At 44.6% G+C, this 22,201-nt stretch overlaps 1 protein-coding gene across 1 annotated transcript in view; it reads left to right on the forward strand.

Moving 5' to 3' along the window:
• The window catches only part of SLC47A1 (solute carrier family 47 member 1), a 945,948-nt gene that overhangs the window by 651,933 nt on the left and 271,814 nt on the right, over positions 1-22,201 (forward strand). The window lies entirely within an intron of this gene.

Raw genomic sequence — 22,201 nt, forward strand, 5'->3', positions numbered from 1 at the left:
GGCTTTCAGCTGCCTTCTTCGCCCATTGTACTGTTGTGCCATTTTCCTGCCACACACTACAGCATACAGAATGGTGCAGTGGGGCAGTCCACTGTAGTCATTAAATATATTCACTGTTAGTGGCGGCATTGTTCCCTTTCACAAGGAGCACACCTGCCCATAAAGTAGTTTTCTTATGTGCCATGGACTGCCATGCTAATGCTGAAGATCCAGCAAAAATTTATCAAAACAATACAAAAATTGATAAAGCCAAAAGCCTTGAGCAATCACCACGAGACCTATTGGTTTTTGCTAATGCTTGTTAAATAATGTTTCTTAAGCAAAAATAAATGTGGAAATCCATCAGGAAACCGGCCTGAACTACATATCGGATCTAGCAGCCTTTCGCCCATTACTTTTGTGGCGTTCGATCTGGTATAAGAGCGAGACAGAGTTCACTCAGAAAATAATTAAAGATTGTCTTAAATTAGAGTATGCCTCTCGCATCCCATGGCTTAGTTATATTATACATTGTTTGATTTTAATATTTTAAAGGTGTCCAAATACACAATCCCCTTTACAAAGAAGGAAATTAAGGATTCCTTCTTGTCATACAAAAGGGAAGAGCGACTGAAATCAACTAGGACCCAAAAAACTGTCGTGTTTTATAGGCTACTTGAACTCAAAAGTGGTTTTCATGCTTATTTGTCCGATGTATCTAGATCTTCACATCGTTTTGTTTTAACACGCCTGAGGTTGGGGATTGTACATCACTTGGTATCCTTCCCTGTAACAGGAGAGAGATCTACTATGTTATGTCCATGTAATAATACCTCTAGCCAGAGTTGTTGCCATTTTTTACTCTTTTGTAAATTGTATATATTTTTAAGGAAATTTTATCTGAAGCCCATCCTTTTAAAATATAATGTTCGTACAACAGCGGACGCAATGAACTTATTATGTGCCCTTGAAAATACAGATATTTGTTTTCGGGTTGCATTGTATATACTGAAATGTAGAACAACAAGGAAATCGATAATACCATAACTATTACAATTAGCAGTTATGCTGATTTCTTAATAAAGCACAGGACACTTTATCTTGGGTTGGAAATGTTTACAATGTACCATAAGAACCCGAATGTTTACTCAGGCACATGTCACTTTAATGAATAATGAATAATGGCCAAAGCCTTAGCTTAAATATCCCTTAGCATTATGCAATTTATTGTAATATTCTCCTCATTTGCTGCTACTAGTTTGTACGTGAGTGTCTGAACTATTTTTAGTATTTATTAAATAATGTTGTCCCGTTGGTGCACCACATTGTGCGTTAATATATGGAATGCGCAGTCAACCTTTTCTACTTTAGTAGGGTAACTGTAATACTTGAATTATGATGATTTTATGTTAAATGTTACTGAATGTATTTTTTTTTATCTACTGTTGCTTTTATGGTTGTGTCATGCAAACCGAATAAAGCTCTCTAAACTGAACTGAAATGTGTAAATCAGCAGTACAATTTTTTTTGTGGAAACCTCAAGGGCACATAAGGGCAGATTTCAATTTGTTTTGTAACATTGATTTCTCTTTGAACACTGTGAATATCTGTACTAGACACCACCAGTTACTGCATGGTGCTAGTCCACTGTGCTAGGCACTTCTTCAAGAGTGGCACTGGTCCAGTGGCATGCACTAAGTCATTCAGAGCAGGTTAAGGAACATGCACATGCTGGACTGCTTGGCCCTCCACTGCGAAAATCATGTAACAGGTGGCGGGCCAGCACCGCAGACAAGCTAACTGATTCTCCAGCCTCCCATTTCAAGCTTCGCATAGTGAGTGGTATTGCAGGTGATGTGGCGCCAAAATAGTGTTAAAACTTGTAAAGTGAAATAAAATTGACAACCATTATAAACTCAGACTTCTGCCTGTCTGAGGGAACAAACAATTCTTCTAAAAGATTGCACTTTTAGCGCACAATTATGATGTCAGCGGAAAGCCTCCGACCAGTGGTCGGAGACTTTCCACCCGACATGGTAGGTTTACAGTCTGACTACTGTATTATAATGACAATGGCCAGAGGTAAACCTGTGGGGGGATTCTAACGTAGTTCAGATGGACACAAGGAGACCAGTGGTGCGTGGGACAGACCGCATACTCCCTTAATGACGGCTGTTCCGCTGTCGAGGTTATGATGTCAGTTTTCAACAAATGGAAAAAGAACAATTAATGGACAGAATGCAGAACACTTATACATTCACCCCAGTACAGAGATCTGGGCCTAAATCCATAGTTGTTTTGCTCACCATGCCATTCCAGTCTTGACCCTGTGCCCAATGGGAACAGTCCCGCCCGAACTACCAGGTCAGGTCTTCCCTGGACTGGAAACAAACATCCTAGGACCCGTTTCGGGCTTTCAGCCCATATCAGCCAGGATAGCTTGATTCCAGTGGCATGGAGAGCACAGGACTCACGCCTGAGGAAGCAGCATTGGGGCCCCTAGCAGGGCCTCCTTCCTCCTTGGCCCTCCGCTATGGAGTCTAAGGGGCACCTATGGTGCTCCCCTAAACATCCCTGCACCGTGTGGCAGGCACGATGTGGTGCCTGCCACACGGTACAGGGATGTTTTCAAACCTCTATTTGTCAATAGAAGCTTGTGCGGCGGGCCTTTTCCACCCAACGCACAGGCTTCTATTGACAAATGGTTTGTGACTGCCCAATACTGTTGGAACCACCGACCTGAGGTCAGGCAGTTCCTTTCCGCAATGGTGCCCGACATCGTAATTAGGCCCCTAGTAATTTATTATTCCCACTGCTGAGCTCCATGAAATACCTGCTCAGATTAAGCTCTGATTCAACAGTAAAAGCAGAACCACACACTGGGGAGGAACATTGGCATGCTAATTGCAGCTTTAAAATCCATAACTGGTCAAACCTCATTATCCAAACCCACATTACTGTTCGGTTAAATTGTGCACAGAACCACCTATCAGCATTTCATGTTGTCACTAGAGAGTTATTCTTGACAAAGATGCTGCTCCTTCTTTCCATCTATGGCGTGTCTCCCTTCGGTTTTGTACAGTCATCATAGCAATGATTATTGCTATATTCGATCCAGGGAAATCTTTTTTTTTTTACTCAAGGTGTTGCTCATCTCAAGGCCACAAGAGTTGCTTAGTCGGGCTAGATGACCATGTTCCTTGTAGATAGAAATACAAGGTTCTTCTGACGTCTAAATTGTGGAGTAGTCACTATTTATGATGGGGCCATAAATCTGGGTCAGTCAAAATACTCCAATAAAAGGAGAAACAAAATAAAAAACTAAACAAAAACTTTACAGTTTCAACTTGAGAAGACCAACAACTTCCAACAAAAGTCAGTATTCTCTCAATACATACTAAACATTTTATCAGTTGAATTATAAATGTCTGTGTGATGTATAGTTTTACTTGCAGATTCCTCACCTCTTGAATCTTCCAAGGCACAAAATTAATATGGAAAATTAAAACTTCTCTCCTGCACTGACAGGTGGCACTCTACTCCGCATCAACATCGAGCACTACTCTGGACATGAAATCCCTGGAGCACTGTTAAGTGCCACCCCAGGGCATCAACCTCTGTTTCTTTCTTTTCATGTGTTGCGGCACATATCCAGCGTACTCTCCTAGGAACACTTTTTCTTACAAAATGTGTTTATATACAGTGCTAGCAGGATGTTACCCCCAGAAAAGTCTCATGCATACTAAAGCCATCAAAGAGTGGAAGGCCAAGTTACTCATGGGGCAGTCCCCTGATGAATTTCAGGGCAGATGGAGGTTCCAGATCCACCCACTTGCTGTAGACCAGTAAATCATCCAAGATGTCGGACAGGTTAAAAAAGAAGCACAAGAATTGCCAGAGTTGATTATTGCTTCCACTGTAGATATCTTGACCAGTGGTACAAATCCCAATGTCATTCTTCCTCTTTGGAACCAGAACTGATGTAGCTTTCACTCAGGGTATGCAGCCCTCATTCAGCGATGCTCCAGATGGTGCGCCCTCATACCTCATGAAGCTGCAAGGCCTTCTGTTTATGCGTCCACCGCAGATTTACCGTCTGTGTCAGTAGGTCCTGCTCTGCCTTCTGCTAATGCCATTCTGGTGGCAGCCTTTGCAGTGCCTTCACCCTGCCTCTGCTAGAGACCTCACCAGTGGCACCCCCACCAGCAATGCCTCTCGTGGAACAGGCACCGTCTTTCGAGCTGCTGCATCTGCCACTGAATTTTCCTCTTGACGCTAGTCTCAGCTGCTGGTGGAGGCGTCTTGAGAATAAACTCCTGTCTAGGGAAGAATAATTTGGCAAATTGCACAATCTATTTGGCTCAAATTCAGATAGATCCCTATTCCTGACATTGTGGTATGTGATGGTGACAGTGGCAAGGTGAGCAATCTTCTCCCTCTTGCAGACACACATACTTCTGATTACTTGGCCATAGAAAACGCAAGTGGCCTTGATACCTCCACAGAAGTTGACATGAAGTACCCTTAGAGTCTCCCTCAGAGGAAGTGGCTTCAATAACTGCCATCTTGGGAAAGGCTCCCGAGATTCTGGAACTGGTCATACCCATGAAGGGGAAAAAAGAGAACATCCTCACTTAAGTTTTGCAGCTGCATCCTCAGCCTCCGAGCCCTTGCTCCTATTTAATGAAGCCTTGATTTCAGGCAAGCCATCTTCCACCTCAGCAGTACTGGTTGTGGAGGGTATGTTATACAGAACTGATGTGCTTGTTCCTGTGTCCTCTCCCACTTTCTCTTGGGACAGACCTGCTCTCACATTCAGAGTTGGAGGTTTTGTATCTCAACCTCCAGAATCTCCCTCTTCATGTCTGTAAGTTGAGCTTCTTTTATTCACCTGCATAAGTTGTGAATGTCATCTTACCAGAGTTTCTTTTATTTACCGGCAGAAGGTGTGAACTTCCACAACAAGAAGCTCTCGCCACCTGGATGAGGAACAGCTGTCTCAAGCTCAACTTAGAAAAGACCGAAGTCCTCACCATGGGCTCCACCCCCTCTGTTTGGGATGACTCCTGGTGGCCTGCAGCCCCTGGAATTACCCCACACCCACAGACCACGCACGAAATCTCAGCATCATCCTGGTCTCCTCACTCGACATAAGCCATCAAATCAATGCCATCTCCTCATCCTCTTTCCACATGCTACGCCTGCTCCGAAAGATCTTCAAGCGGATCTCCACCGAGTTCAGAAACACGGTCATCCACGCACTCATCAGCAGCAAAATCAACTATGACAACGCACATTACGCCAGCATCACCAAGAAACTCCTCAAGAAACTTCATACCATTCAGAATACCTACACCAGACTTATCTTCAACATCCCCCATCGCAGCCACATCACCGGCCACCTGAGAGACCTCCACTAGCTCCCAGTCAGCAAAAGTCACTTTCAAGCTCCTCACACACGACTACAAAGCCCTACACGATGCAGGACCTACGTACCTTAACCATCACCTCGCATTCCACACACCCACCAGAGATCTCTACTCTGCCTTACTGTCCTTGGCTTCCGTCCCACGTATCCACAAGACCACAGTTGCAGGAAGTTCCTTCTACCTCGCAACAAAGACCCTCTCTACCTCACCCTCACTGCTTCAATTCAGGAAGGATCTCAAGACCTGGATCTTCGATTGAACCTAAGCACCTTCGGTGGACCTGCAGTTCCCACCCTCCATTCCGCCAGGGTCTTGAGACCCTTACAGGTGGGTAGTCACGCTCTACAAGCCACTTGATTGATTGAGTGATTGATTGATTTTGAATGTCATCTTACCTGTGTGGTGTCCCGCTGCCAAATCTGTTTATTCAGGACTCTGGTCCAGCTTTGTTGTGTGGTACACAGTAGAGGATATTAACCCTTTTGAAGAGCGTCTTTTGGATGTTCGAGCTTTGCACTGTACTAAACCTAGCGAGGCCTTGCAATGGACATGGTTAAAGGCTTTCTTTTAGCCTTCCTTTGTTTGCCATTGTCATGAGTTTCCTCAAAGCCTTGACTTAGATGTTTCACCTTTCATAGTGCCTCAGTGAGACCGTAATTTGGTGCTCACTTTTTGGATGGGAAGACCATTCAAGCCCATGCATAGCTGCATTTGTATTTGTTGAGGATCAAAACAGCTTATTTTTATCATTACTGTGGCAGGACAACATGCTGCAGGCCTGCTCCTTTCTCGAGGATATAATAACTTATTTCACAAACAAGAAGTCTGCTTCTTTTGCAATGCCCAGGGGCTATCCTATTCTGGAGCCATGCATTCGCAGAGCAGGGAGAGGAGCCATGGGGCAAGTGAGGTGACCGAGCGAGATGCCACCAGTCCCCCGGCCAAGGACTTTGTCCCCCACCCATCCCTTGATTCCCCGGGGCCGGACTGCTGCACCACTTCATGCCACAGTAGCTGCGACCACAGTAACAAGAGTGGCCGCTGCTCAGCCTTTGGGATAGCTGGACCACCGGAACCGCCTCAGTCACGTTAACAGGAGCAGCTGTCTTGCCTTGCAGTCCTGCTTCTGTCCCCAGTTTGGGTCGGCCTGAAACTGCACTGCCGGCCTGACACAGACTCCTACATCCTGCAATTTAGAGGTTTATGTTCTGCCTCTGGTGCCAGAAACTCTGCCGGCCATTGCCCATTTGTACTGCTTTCCAGGTGTTCCCCAACACATTTCTCCCTACAAGTTCACCTACTTGGTGGACTGAATCAGGAGCAGACGGCCAGAGCATTGATTGAAGCGACTCACTATTAAGCACCACTCCCTGAACAAGAGGGGCGCGGAGAGGAGGAGGCAAGGTGGCAAGGAGCAGACGCAGTGTATGTGGGGGGTGAGCTGGTGGTTGTACTCCTCCACTGTAAGTGTGAGCCCAAGACCACGCGCTGGCGGCACAGATAGGCCTGGGTGCAGCTTGTGGCGACCCGGTGAACTCCTGCTCAAACTCCCCTAACCACCGTGTGGCCCCCATTTAAACCTCGTCAGGTGTCTGGAAGACCAGAAGAATGGATCTCGGCAGAAATAAGGATCACAACGAGTAACCATCACCTTCTTTATTACATCCCACGGTATCTCAGGATCCCTGTCTAGCCAAAACCATCCCGAACTTGCCTTTCCTACTAACCTCCCAGCGCCTGGGAGCCAGTGGGACTCATGGAGGAGTTGCAAGAAGACAACGGTACATGAGGCGAGGTGAGGAGAGAGCGGGTCCAGGACGGTATAGGAGTTGGGTCAAGCAAAAAGGGATTGGAAATTCGTGATTCCAACATCACGCACCACTCAGCCATGTGGCAAAGCAGTAAAACAGTCTATTGAAGAACTTACAGCCCCACAAGGGAAAGCAGAGGTAAGCAGCTCCACATAACTGAAAGCAAAAAAGCTACACGCAAAAATGCCCAAAAGGAAAATTCTATCCTGGGAAAAAGAGCTCATGCAAAGGCCCACCCTCACCACCCCACTTAGCTTCCTTCATCTCCTCTACTCATGAGGTAGACAATGATCTTGGGGCAAAAGGAAGGCACAAAAGCGGAACATCTATGGTCAAAACACCTGTCTCAAAGGGATCAAAAGGGTCGATAAGAGAATTCTTTCATAAAAATCGTGATCATGCATCAATGGGACTTGCTATTACTACCACACCGTCCTCAGCCACCGTCCTCCATATGAACTCTCAAGCTGTCGGCCAAGAGGCTACACCACCTACTGGACTCAAGGCTCGCAGGTCATACTCTTGCCCAGGGCTGAGATCCACTAATTAAGGTAACAACCGACTGAAGTCACCTCTTCTACCAGCCCGGCCTCCACAGGCGCCCCAACAGCAGATGTCTAGCATAGGAAGCAGACAGTGGTTGCCCAAGTCTATGCAAGCCCAATGTGCTCCGTTGTCCAGCCACAGTCACAAGAGCATGAGTCCGCTGCGTCCCCCACAGTGATGTAACCATTTTCAATTAGAGGGGCAAATAGAGAAAGCTTAATGAACCTGGAAATGGGAAATCTCTTGGAATGCTTTTTTCCACAATTGAGGTCCAAATTAAAGAGACACTAGCCCAAACCCCTATATTTACCAGAGTTCAATCAGACTGGCATGACATTTTAAGGATAACATATTTGTGGTTTTCTCCTAGTATGAGGACTGGTGACCTGTCTGTAGAGCACCTCCAGTCAGAGAAACACGAGTTTCTAAAAAGAAGGTAAATTGAAGAGGCATAGGCAAGGTCAGTAGGTCGGGCCATTCTATAAGTCAAAATGGGCATTAACAAGGGTTAGATCCACCACCTGCAGATGGTTCAAAATGCCGCTGCAAGGCTGGTTTTGAATCTCCCTAAGTATCACTTTGCCTTATCTTCTCTCAGGCTGTTGCATTGGCTTCCGTCGGACCATAGGGTTCTGTTTCAGACCCTTTGCCTCACCCACAATGCATACTATGGTCAGGGCCCTTTTAGCCTTAAAGGCATAATTAAAAGATACACGCCCTTAAGGAACCTCAGGTCAGCAAATCATAATCTCCTTGTGGTTCCGAGGTTTAAAAGATTGAGGGGGGGGGGGAGAGCTTTCTCGCTGACTGCAGCCAAGGCGTGGAACTCTCTCCCTGTCTCCCTCTCGGGGCAACAAGAACACTCTGTCTTTCGCAAGTCTCTTAAGACCTGGTTGTTTCCCAAGAGCAAGGTCTAAGTATGTTATCCGAAGTTGTCTGTGGGTGGTCTGTACATAAGCGCCTTGACGCCCTTGGGCTTCGTTTGCGCTATACAAATTGCTCATTCATTCATTCATTATTGAATGGCAAGTTTGTGTTAAGGGCTGAATGTGAGACTGAGTCAACAATTGCAATGATTAAGTGCATGGAGGAATGAATGAGGGAGAGACAGAGGGCTTGGTTAGATGAGAATGCATCAGTGGTTGAAAAATGAGTGCATGGATGGATGTGCAGTGAATTAATGGGTGAGTACATAGATGAATGCAAACAGGTTACAACATTCTTGCAAGCTAAGGTCTCAGAAAGCAGTAGTACCAGTATTCGGCACAATGAAGTATTACACCACTGAAAGCATTCTTAAAGCGTCCTCTAAAATAATGCAGAGTCTGTGTAATTGGGAAACCATCACAACTAGCCACAACGGACAGTGGGAGGAGGGTGGGGGTAGGAGTAGTACCTTAAGGAAGGGAGTTCCACCTCCTGCGTGTGGCTCCTTTGCCCTTTACAAATGCAACTGGTCCACAGAGACAGCGATTCGAGCAGGAAGAGGAGGTAAGGTGGTGCATCTTTACTTTTATGCAGCTCTGAAGGAAGAATGCTGTAACATGCACACATGTTCACAGCATATGTACTTCAGTGTGCACACTTCCCCTCTGTGTTGCGGACTTTTTAAAACAATTTTATTTAGCATTTTCAAAAGAAAACAAGCAAATACGACACATCGTACAATTTAACTAGAACAAATAGTTCAGTCTCAAAATTGACAGGAAAAGGAGGACACTTGCACTCGGGCGTTATCAGAAAATCAGTTCAACATATCATCCCACCCCGGTCATGCACATGAAAATTAAATTTCAACAGATCCCACCTCAGGGCCAGAAGAAGACTTAGGGCCCCATTAGGATGGCATGCGTATCGCCCCTACCGAGCTGGCGGTAGTTACCGCCGGCCTGGCGGGGCTGATCCACCCGCCATCCTCACATTAAAAACCCCCGCTATATTACCAAGGCTGAGGGTCCGCGGCGGATGGAAAGAACGTCCACCGCTTCTTCGCCCGGTCGAGAAGTCGACCGGGCGGAGAAGGCTTCAATACGGTGGCTGTGTCTGAAAGACACCACCAGCCATTTTGTGATGTGGGGTTTGAAATGCCTGCGGAGTCTGCATGGGGGGCCCCCAGGGACTCCGAGGGGTGGGGGGTACCTATGGTACCCCCCTGCATGTCCATGCACAACATGCCTTCCTGGCATTGTGGCGGGGCTGTGCTGAGTGCACCGCCCGCCACAATATCAGGAATGCTGATCAGTGAGGGCGCATCCTAATGGCAGCCACGGGATCCCCGCCCTTATGGCGGGCGGTCCCTTAGTACGACGGGATGGCGGGCGAGCAAAGTGCGCCCGCCATCCTAATGTGCCCCATAATGTGGATGTCAGAGGTGCATAACACTTTGGACATTGTCTTGTGAAGCCCTCCTGTTCTCTGTTTGCGCTTGATGTGAGCACTAAAGGGGCGCCATATAGCATAGAATTTAGCCACCTGGTCTTGAATGATGGCGATCATTTTTCCATGGCATAGATGGACCCACCGCCCCCAACACATATTTTAAGAAGGAGGAAGTGCTGCTTCCACATCTGCACCACACATAGTCATGCCGCTAGAAGCAGGTGCGAGAGCATGCGGCCCTGAGGGGTCGATGTGGGGAAAAGTCTGTCACCTTTAGGTCGCCCAAAATAATCGTTAATGGTTCAAGTGAGAGGTGAACATTGATTATGGTCTGTACTGTGTTCTGAATTTCAATCCAGAAAGTCCAGATCACTGGGCATGACCACCATGTGTGCAGAAAGGTGCCCCTGTCTCATCTCCCCATCCAGCATAAGTCTGAAACCCCAAACATCTTGGCCAGTCTAACAAGTGTACGATACCAAAATCTTATATGGGCTTTCCTTATAGCGGAAACAAATTGAAGACTTGACCACTCTTTGCCAGATGCCCCCCCCCCCTTCAGGTGTCATCAGATATTGCAGCGGCCGACTCCCTCTCACACTGGAATAAGTAAACGTGTATGCTAGAAGGAGTCAACTGCAAGAGGTATCATAGAGCCATATTCCTTTATGACGCACATTATTGAGATAGAAGGATTCTATGGGTGTATCATCGCGCTGGAGAGCCAGGCATGCGGGGGGCCTACCTGCCCAATGAAGTGCGTGACTTAGTCTGAAGTTGTTATGTCCAGTGAGGACAATTTGGTAACTAAGTCACCTTGTGGACATAGGTCGCCATTACCGTAAAAGTCACCCGAGATGGGGGTGCGCTCCTGAACCCAATAAAACGAAGCTGAGTTAGCCACACCTGGGGAAAAGACAGTATTATGCGACATTAGGGTGAGTTTGAAGGGGTAAGTCGGGAATGCCCTATAGGAAGCAAGGAAACAAGAGTGACGTGGAAGCCAAACAGTAGTAAGTAATGGGTGGACTCTAAGCCTTTTTAAAGCTTTTTTTTGGTAACAAAAGAGTTTACCGACCGCACATCCGCTCCCTCGGGCGAAACCTCAAAATCATTAATCCATCCATGATGATTCCACTCCCTTACTAGTAGTGACCTGCACTTCCCCCCACACCCCCAAAAGGAAGACTGACCCTCTCGGACCAGCTGGTTCACTTTCCTTTGAGCAAAATAGTTAAAGTAATAAAACTATTTACTGTTTTAATAAATACAAATAAGACTATTTTAGACACTGAGACAGAGTTACTGATAGAGATCGCAGGTCACCCGACCAACAATTTTATTATATACGTTTCGGGCCCATAAACTTCAATTCATCATATACATTAATCAGGTGACCTTACAACTCTACTACCAGTAACCCTGATTCCTTCGTATTTATTTCTAGTGTACCCGACTTACCAATCCACCGTTATGGGTACCTATGACCACAACGGATCAGGGAGCTAGCTGTAAAAGAAAGGCAGGCAAAATACAATACCGACTTTTATTTCTTTGTATTCATCAAATAACCACAGACTACTGGGAAGTTTTAAAAGCTTTATCTAGATTTCAGATTCTGAGAGCAAACAGTTCACGACCAAGAGGCAATCAATGATCAAGATAATGAAAATCACATAACCATATAAAAAGTAAATTAGGGCAACCATTTATGAGACTAATGGGAGATAAGAACAGTGAATATGCTAATCAGAATTCAAGAATGAAACTCGAGAATGGATAACTAAAAAGGGCAAATTTATGCACGTACTAGGAATTTACTACTGGGAAATACTACAAAGGTTGAATAAAGTTTGAAAAATCTTATGCAATCTATAGGTAGGGGAAAAATGGAACACGCTAAGTTCTAGCAACTTTACTTCGATCAGATTAGAAAAAGAGAAAATTATAACCACATCTATATGTCATAAACAGTATGGAGAAAGGTGCATAAAGGGAGGGTAACATAGGAACATGCTAGAAAACAGCAATAACGTTTGAGCTTTCATTCAGTAGCCTTGAAAAAGCATGGAAAATCAATTATACGCAAAAGGTATGTCTTTATTAAAGCAAAGACAGAAAAATAGAAGGTGCAGTATAGAGTTCTCAGCACTATATATTTACCTAGAATGGTGTGAAGACCAACCCTGGCCACGGATCAGTCAGGGACAGGAAATACCCCAGGGAAGGACAGTCATCAATGGGACAGCAGGTGCAGAATGGGCACCCCAGGACAGGACATGAAAACCAGATTTGGATCAGGACAGGACCACCAAGGAACGACCAGCACCCACAGTTCGGAAGCAACGCCTGCGCTCCACCCTCTCTGCAGCTATCAGTCAGAACCCCGATTGGGTTAGCGAACTCCCCAGCAAAGTGCTCCGCCAGCACTTAAGGTTTAGTAAAACCTTTGAGTCTATGCTCAAATTCGGACACAGTGTTCCGCAGCGCTCTGTATTCAATCACATATTGAGTGCGTTGGGTCAGTGACAGGTCAGCTATTCGGACAAGTCGGACAAATTCTCTAGCTAAACCTAGGCTAGTTATACTGTTTTCGGGTCAGTGTTCCACCCCCCAAATGTTACACGTGTCAGAATCCCCAATTTCGATTGGTCCCCAAGTAGGCTAGGTCAACACACCAATCACAATTTACGTCTACAAGCCCCTATTTACATACTTAGGAACCGCCTATTCGAATTTGGGGTTCCCATGAGAACTTCTACTGAATACAATGGAAAAATAACATTTGTATCGATTAAGGAACAGTGCAGCTCCATTCTGCTGGGTCGCAGGTCGCGTTCACAGGAGCATCTTGACTGTGGCTGCCAGCTGGCTGAGTTCCATTGCTCAAGGTTGCCTTCTCTCTGCCATGTTGTCATGCGCAGAAGGGACTTTCAAGATGGTTCACGTCTCCCTCAGACCCCCAATATCGCGGTACATGAAAAGTAAGCGAAAACAAATTAAAACATAGAAATAAATGAATTCACTGTATACCATGAACAGCTACTCTATACCCCTTACTTTATATTATACTATTGCGTGAATGATTAGTGCAAACAGACAACAACACGAAAGCATCTGCGCAAGCCTCACCACGTTAGGACACAGACAGCCATTTTAGAAGCAAGTACGCAAGCGCAAAGTTTCCCACCAAAACTGCAAGTGCGTCAAGTCACGTGAGTGTGACTAACGCATGCGCAGAAGAAAACCCTCCAAGCAGCGGCCATTTTTAGGAACAGGGGTTATTGAGTTAGTAAAACACATATGCAAGCATCACTAGGACACCCAATTATTCAGAATAAGGGAAATTAGTAAGACGTACAGGTTGAGTTATAGGGTTATAAGTTATTTGAGGTTCTTGATTTCAAGCAAGTCACGTAATATGTGAAATCTTGCTTCATCAATCCCCTCTTTGATGATATTTACTATCATCACAAACTAATGGAATCAGATGCCAACTTTTCTCACACTTTATGCATCTCAATCTCTTCCAGCATTCGATTCAATTTCTCCTTCACATCTTTATTAGGGTGAGAATTTTTCACCCTTTTGTAAATTTGATTATTCAGTTCCTCTAATTCAAGTTCATCCACACTCCGTTTCACACCTCTCTTACTCACAGTGTACTTCTTTTGGTGTTTGCGACATTTACAACAGACAAATATAAGGAATATGATGAAACCTATCACTCCAATTGGCATCAGTACCTTAAACAATAAACCTTTACCTAAATTAGAAAACCAATGACCTACAGCGGAGAGACCATCAGTAAGTCTCTTCCAGGCACTATCAACCTCCAGTGGTTTAAGTTCCTTTTCCAAATTTGTAATGTTCCTTACATATTTTTGGATTTACACACTTTTGTCCGGTATGTAAGTGCAACAATGTTGCGCTTTCAACATCCGGCAGACTCCGCCCTCTTTTGCTAATAAGGTGTCAAGAGCAAGTCTGTTCTGTAAAACCATAGATCTGATCGCAACCATTTCGGTATTGACCAGCAGAAATCCATGAGCTGTGTCAGTAGACAACAGATCCACTATTGTGGATAATTTGCAAATTCTGTGTGTGTTCAGAACCACTCCAGGTATCAGTGCACTAAAAATACTACCCATTATTTCACCTACGCTTTCTCTTTTACTACGCACTAAGCCATTAGTGTTTTCATTGCTTCCAGCAATTTCATTCACATGGTATATTTTCGGGAAGACAATGCCAAAGTAGCAGCTTCCATACCAGTGATCCGGCAATTTGAAATAGGCCTTGTTTCCACATATATAATAAATTCCGGGAAACACAGGTTCTGACCCATTTTTGAAACCCCAACCTCCAATTACCTTGTAATTGTGTTCACAATGACTGGAACCAATGAAAATGTTATTATAATAACTAGTCTTTTCACGGTGAAGACAGAGTTTTCCCTTCCTTTCGAAATCCAGCAACAAAGCAGGGCCACTCCCACCATCTGAGGTGCTTTCCATGTTTTCAGCCCATTTAGGAGTTTTCTGTCTTTTATCATTTGCCTTTCTTTGGAAACTCTCCCTTCTTTTCTCTGCCATGTTTAAAAACATTTTCTCTTGTTCATGTAATGAACAGGTCAAGTTATCTCTGTGCGCGTCATTTAAGTCTATGGTACCTATAGTCAGAATGTATTCTCCCATATAACGTGTAACGTCACTTTTAGTATGTACAGGATTCAGATTTCCACGTATTGGAAGTTCAGAAAATATCACGTCTGAGTTAGAGTAGTAGTACTGTAACGGTCCTCTTTTGTAGAATAAGCTAGCTAAAATACTACAGGAAATTCCATAGGTCAAAGGTAGGTGATGATAAGTCACGCCTTCAGCTACAGAAGTAGGTAGCCTCATGCAGACATAGCAGTCTTCTATTTCCATTGTTTCTACATAACGCACTAACAAGTTTGCGAATACATTTAAATGAGTCTGGTTCTTAATTCCGTGATAATGTAGTCCTTCCTCATCTGATGCTTCTAAGTCTGATTTTGTTTGTCTAAGTGCTTTTTCACGTCTTTCTACACTTCGTGTTATCAGTTCTTCAGTGTCAGTGGTCACAGTCTGTGTAGGGTGAATATTAGTATTTTTGCTCACCATATAAGGAATAAAAACTGTTAGTCCTATCCAAATGATTAACACTAGGGCTACACTACATATACATACTTTGCAGCATGTTTTGCAACAACTGCGTCTAGGCCTTCCATTCACACTTGAATCAGACATTTTCGCTCAGAAGAAGTTTTCAACCCCTCTTTGTAACTTTGCACAGGAAGCTTACACTGAGCAAATTCAGGTTGGTTCGTCTTCTTCAGCAGACTGATCAGCAATTTGTTCTTTGTCACTTTCGTCAGTTATATCACAATCCTCAAACTCTTCCAATATCAAATAAGTCCATTCAGGATCTTGGTATTTTTCGTTCAGTCTTTTTATTCGATCACTTCTTCTGTTGGAGCTTTCTCCAGCCTGCTCTGCTATACGAGAACTTTTTCTTCTTTCCTCAAGCTTTTCTTCTACTGTTTTTAGTCTCAGTCTCAGTCTCTTAATATATCTTGGTTCGATATGTTTCTTTTTCTTGAGTCTTTTAGCTGGCACTGAGATTTGGCTTTCTTCTAATGCTCTTTTATTTTCGTTTGTTTGTGGCACTTCTGCTTCTACTTCTTCCCTTCCTGTCTGACTAGTTCCAGGGCTTATTTCTATTTCTTCTGCCTGGTTACTAAGCTGGCCTTGTTCAGGTGTATTCTGGTTTTGGCTTTCGGGTGTCTCAGTTTCTGTGTCCTGAACACGTTCTTCTAGTTCTATCTGTTCCTGTTCAAGCACTTCGGACCCTTGTTTTTCTTCTGCTTAAACCTTTTCACTATATTTACAAAGGGGGTGGTGATGGACAGAGTATCTGAATTAAGCAGATCACTCATACCCAGTCAAGAGATCAGGGCTTGATCCATCACCGTTTTTTAGCTCACTGCACCATCCCAGTTCAGAACCTGGCTATATGCAAATTAGCCTGTTCCTGACCCAATGCACCATGGGAACAGGGCAGACCAAACTACCAAGCCAATTCTTCACTAGAAAGGAAACAAGCTTCCGGGGACCGGTTTCTGGCATTACAGCCGTCTTCGGCCCGGCTTGCTTGAATCCTGATGGTGCAGTGAGCAAGGGACTTGCATCCGAGCATACCCTTCCACGCTTGTGGTGGCCAAAAATATTTACAAAGGGGGTGGTTATGGACAGAGTATCTGAATTAAGCAGATCACTCATACCCAGTCAAGAGATCAGGGCTTGATCCATCACCGTTTTTTAGCTCACTGCACCATCCCAGTTCAGAACCTGGCTATATGCAAATTAGCCTGTTCCTGACCCAATGCACCATGGGAACAGGGCAGACCAAACTACCAAGCCAATTCTTCACTAGAAAGGAAACAAGCTTCCGGGGACAGACTAATTTGCATATAGCCAGGTTCTGAGCTGGGATGGGGCAGTGAGCTAAATAACGGTGATGGATCAAGCCCTGATCTTTGGACTGGGTAAGAGTGGTCTGCTTAATTCAGACACTTTGTTCATCACCACTCCCTTTTCTGAATCGTAAACCTTTTCACTAGTTCTGGACTGTCCCTTTTCAACTTCAGGAGTTTATGGAGGTGTGTCAATCACTTGCTCTGTCCCTGTCTGACCTTCTTTGTCTTCAGATTTTACATTGATTTTGATAATCTGATAGTCTTCGCCTGTGCCTGTCTCTTCCTCTCTATCCCACTCTCTGTCTGCTTGTGTTCGACTTCTTGTTCTGATGGGGTCGTCAGTCAGGTCGATTATGGGTATCCACTCATCTCGACTGGTGCTCGGTTGTTCGTCGTCAGCTACTTCAGGACCATCATCTGGCGACCCCTCAGCTGGACAACCTTCAGCGTTAGTTTTCTCGTCTGGAATCACCTTCTGTGTATGGCTGGCATGGGTCCACTTTGGAACGCTGGCACACTTCACCGCTGTCGTGGTCACCAGTATCACTTGGCGTTGTTTTCCCCACTTCGGTGCAAGGCAACTTGAACGAGTATGTTTCTTGAGCACAACCCAGTCGCCAGGAACCAATTTGTGGACTGGAGTTGTTGGATTGGTGACGGCGTCTTCCCCAATCTGGCGAGAGATAGAACGCACTTGGTCACCCAGTTGCTTGCAGTACTCAAGTACCAAATCATCAGAAATGCTTAACAGTTTGTATCCTGGTACCCATGCCTGTCTCATTACTCTTCCCATCAGGATTTCATGAGGGCTCAGGCCTGTTTTTCGGTCTGGAATACTTCTGAGTCCCATCAGAACAAGAGGTAAAGCATTTATCCAGTTCATGCCGGTAGATTCACACATCTTTCCTAATCTCGATTTTATAGTGCCATTTATTTGTTCCACCACTCCAGAAGCCTCTGGACGATATGCACAGTGCAGCATTTGTGTGATCTTGAATGCTTTACAGAGCTGATCGATTATCTCATTCTGAAAATATCCGCCTCTATCTGATTCAATTGTGACTGGCACCCCGAACCTAGGTATTAATTCTCGCAGTAACAATCTTGCTACAGTTATGGCGTCATTCTTTTTGGAAGGGTAGGCTTCCACCCATTTTGAAAACAGGCAGACAATGACAAGGACATATCTCATTCCCTCACAACGAGGCAGTGTGATGAAGTCAATCTGAATTCTTACAAAGGGACCTCCTGATTTTCCAATTTTTCCCAATTCGACTACTGTTTTCTTCCCAGCGTTAAACTGCTGACATGTCAAGCACCTCTGGCAGAGTGACTCTGCTACTTTCCTGAACCTCGGATTGTACCATGTTTGTTTGAAAACCAGTACCATGGCGTCCCTACCAATGTGTGAATTTCCATGTATCAACCTGGCCATTGAAGCAAGCAGATGTCTAGGCAACACAGGCATACCATTTGGGCCCACAATGACACCATCCTCACTTCTCTGTCGACAACCAAGTTTCCTCCATTTTTCCTTTTCCTTTGATGGCACAGCATGCTGCCAATCTCTCAACTCTTCCCAGGTAGGCACATCCTCAAACACCATAAGTTGGCAGCTGTTTCCAGGTCCCCCCAATTTGATATTTACAGACATGCGATTTTGGGCACAATGTTGGGCCACTTCATCAGCAAATCGATTTCCTAAGGTCACATGATCAGTGCCAGATTTGTGAGCAGCACATTTGACCACTGCCAATTCTTTTGGTAATTGGATTGCCTCCAGTAAATCTTGTACAACTTTTCCATTTCTAATGGGAGTACCTGAAGAAGTCAGAAACTCCCTCTGTAGCCACAATTGGCCGAAGTCATGCACAACCCCATAACAGTATTGACTGTCAGTATATACTGTTATTCTTTTGTTCTTCCCAATTTTACAGGCCCTTGTCAATGCAATCAATTCGGCTACTTGTGCAGACTTCACTCCAAATACACAGGATGCTTCTTCAATGCGTTTTACTGAGACTACAGCATAAGCAGCACTTAGGCCTACAAGTTCGTGTCTCATACATGAGCCATCCACGAACAGTTCTTCATCTTCCACAGGCAAGGGCATTTCCTTGATGTCTGGACGTGGTTTAGTACTAAATTCTGTCAGGTCAATGCAGTCATGCTCGTCCTCTCCCTTTGCTTCTGCAGTCATTGAATCAGGCAGTAAGGTGGCTGGATTCAGAATGTTGCACCGAGTAATGACTACATTCGCAGCACCCACGAGAATCCTCTCGTATTTAGTCAGCCGACTAGGGGTGAGATACTGGGTCTTAGTTCTGGTCAGTAAAATTACAACTGCATGTGGAACATACACAGTTACAGGATGTCCCATGACAATAGATTCACTCTGTTCTAGACTCGTGCAAGTTGCAGCTACTGCTTTCAGACATCCAGGTAATCCAGCAGCCACTGGATCCAAAGTGGCAGAAAAATATGCCACTGGACGTCGAGTCAAACCATGCTCCTGAGTTAAGACTGACAGTGCACAATTATCTCGTGTGTCACAGAACAGGGCAAACTCCTTGGAATAATCAGGCATCCCTAAAGCAGGGGCTGTACACAGACATTCTCGTAATTTAGTAAATGCTGTCAAGCTTTCATCATCCCATTCCACTGGGTCCTTTCCTCCTTTCTTGGTCATTTTTATCAAAGGCTTTGCTAGGACTGCAAATCCCACAATCCATTGCCTGCAATAACCTACAACCCCAAGGAACATTCTGACTTCTTTCTGAGTACGGGGTAACTGCATGTTCCGAATTATTCTGACTCTCTCAGAAGTGACTTTTCTGATGCCTTTTTCTATCTGGTGTCCCAGATATTTTACTGACTTTGTACAGAACTGCAATTTGTCAGGGGATACTTTATGTCCTTTTTCACCTAGGTGATTCAGTAAGGCAATGGTGTCAATAACACAGTCTTTCTGACTTTTAGACGCCACCAAGAGGTCGTCTATATATTGCACTAAAACAGATTTTCCAGGTAAGACTAAAGATTCAAGGCACTTTTTCAGAATCTGATTAAAGATAGAGGGACTTTCCGTGTACCCTTGAGGGACGAGATTCCAAACGAACACGTGACTGTCGAAAGCAAATGAGAAAATAAATTTGCTGTCTCGATGCAATGGGATCGAAAAGAATGCATGACATAGGTCTATCACAGTGAACCACTCAGCATCCCAGGGAATCTGATACAGGATCACTGCTGGGTTTGGGACAATAGGACAGCATGGAACAACGATCTTGTTTACCTTTCTCAGGTCCTGCACTACCCTATACTTGCCACTAGGTTTCTTGATTCCAATTATGGGTGAGTTACATGGGCTACTCATCACTTCTTGTATGATGTATGCTTCTAGCAGTCTTTTTATTTCAACAGCAACTCCTGCTCTCACTTCTGCACTCATTTAGTATGGCTTGGTATTGGGATAAACTGCATTTTCTTTCATGGCTATTTTGATTGGGTCTACATTTGCCATTAAACCTACATCCTTTCCAGTAAAGTCCCATACTTCTGGTTTCACTGTCTTTTGGAGTTCTTCAGGTAAGTCTTGTATAGTCATTTGTTTAATTTCTGAGTCTGGTCTAATTAACAATAAATTTGTATATGCCATCCTCGTCTGGGGTTTGAATTTCGACGCCCTTTGGTGTGCAAAAGATGGTACAGTTCATTTTGCACAACAAATCACGTCCCAGTAAGTTTACTGGACTGGTATCACAAACTACAAATCTATGCATTTCTTTGAAATTCCCTATTGTGATCTCCATGGGCTCAGTAACTGGGGTACTAATCAATTGATTAGATACACCCACTACTTGGATTGCTTCTCCTGAGAGGGGTAGGTTTGGACGGTCCGCTGTTCTCACAGTAGAACGGGTAGCACCAGTGTCCAATAGAAAGGTGACATCATTTCCGTCAACCTTTCCTTCAATGTATGGCCCTGACTGGTCTACCGGCAAGGAGGCGCCAAGTACACACTCCTCGTCCTCCCCTCTCAGGCCCCGTCAGTATTGGTCGTCACAGAGAAAAGTATCATTCAACAGAAACTGCGAAGATGCTGCATTTCTATTCTCATTGCCTCCCCAGATTTCTATGTCATCACCCTGCGGTGATTTTCCCTTATAATTTGGTTTTGGCGCTCGGGGCAATTGACTTGCCTTTACCTGATGCTGGATCTTTCTTGGTTTTTCATTCTGCGTCTGTGGAGTTAAATCAGGGGTTTGGGTATTAGCATGCTGTAAATATGGACACTCGTCTCTCCAGTGCCCAATTTCTCCGCACTGGTGGCAGGGAAATTTCTTTTTAGCTTCTTCTCTGCTCATTTTTACTTTGGGCTTCCCTCCACCCCCAGAGCCTTGATTTTGGGTATTCTTATTCATTTTATTCAATTGCTTTTCCTGTTGTTCTGCCAACTTCACCTGTGCCCACATAACTTTCTCTTTCAGAGCCTTTCGCTTGTCTGCCATCTCATCCTCGCAATACTTTGAATATCTTAAAACCTCATCCACTTTCTTAGACTGCCAACAAATTTTATTGTCTTTTATCCACTGGCAAATTTCGGGTCTTAAACCGTTTACAAACCTGTAAATGAAGTGGGTCATGTCCTTCATCTCGATGTTATCTATACCACTGTAGGTTTTAAACACCTGTAACAGTCTTTCATAAAAAGAGTGCACAGTCTCATCCCTTTCCTGCGTGGTTCTATCTATTTTGGTCCAATCAGTTTCCTTTGCAGGCACCTTTCCCTTCAGGTGTAACATTACCTGTTCGTATTTTTTCATTACCTCATTTGAAGGAGCTCCTGTATTAGGGTCCCTCGGGTATTCCTCACTAGGCCAACCAATGGCAACCTTACACTCAGTCCATAAATCCACAGGAACCACTATATCGAATTTTTGCACCTTTACAAACCTTTCCACCTGCCTGTACCAGTCCATAGGCTTTTCTCGTAATTTTGGAAAGTCATTGGTAAAGGACACAATATCCTGTCTGGACCAGGGAACGTGCACATATTTTCCACCTGGCACTTCGCGCATATGGTATAACTGCTCTGGCTTGTCAACTTCCTTTAGAACGAACTCAGGAGTCGTCTGTTTGGATCCAGCCTCATCTTTCTTCTTGGCCCATCTGGCTTTCCATCTTTCTACATCTCCCCATTTTTGCAGCACTGTCAATAATTCTTTGACCTGTGCCTTTTTTCCTGACACATTCAGGTTTTCCAAATCTTTGTCTGAGAAATCTGCTCTGTACGGTTTTTGCAATGGTTTTGATTTTGAAATATCTATTCCCATACTAGCTGCAGTGTCTGTTAGTTTCTTATGGAGCACTCTGGCATTCCGGGTAAGACTCTTGACTATAAACAGCAGCTCTTCTTCAGAATAGGTATTTAATCTATCTAAACCTACGTTTCCTGCCATCAATTCTTCTATTTCTACTCTCAGTTTGTAGATATCTAAAGGTTTCGTCTGAGGAGCTTGTTTTTCTAATTCGCGACTCCATCTTTCAATTTC

Source organism: Lissotriton helveticus, chromosome 3_1, assembly GCF_964261635.1.
Source record: "Lissotriton helveticus chromosome 3_1, aLisHel1.1, whole genome shotgun sequence".
Lineage (NCBI taxonomy): Eukaryota > Metazoa > Chordata > Amphibia > Caudata > Salamandridae > Lissotriton > Lissotriton helveticus.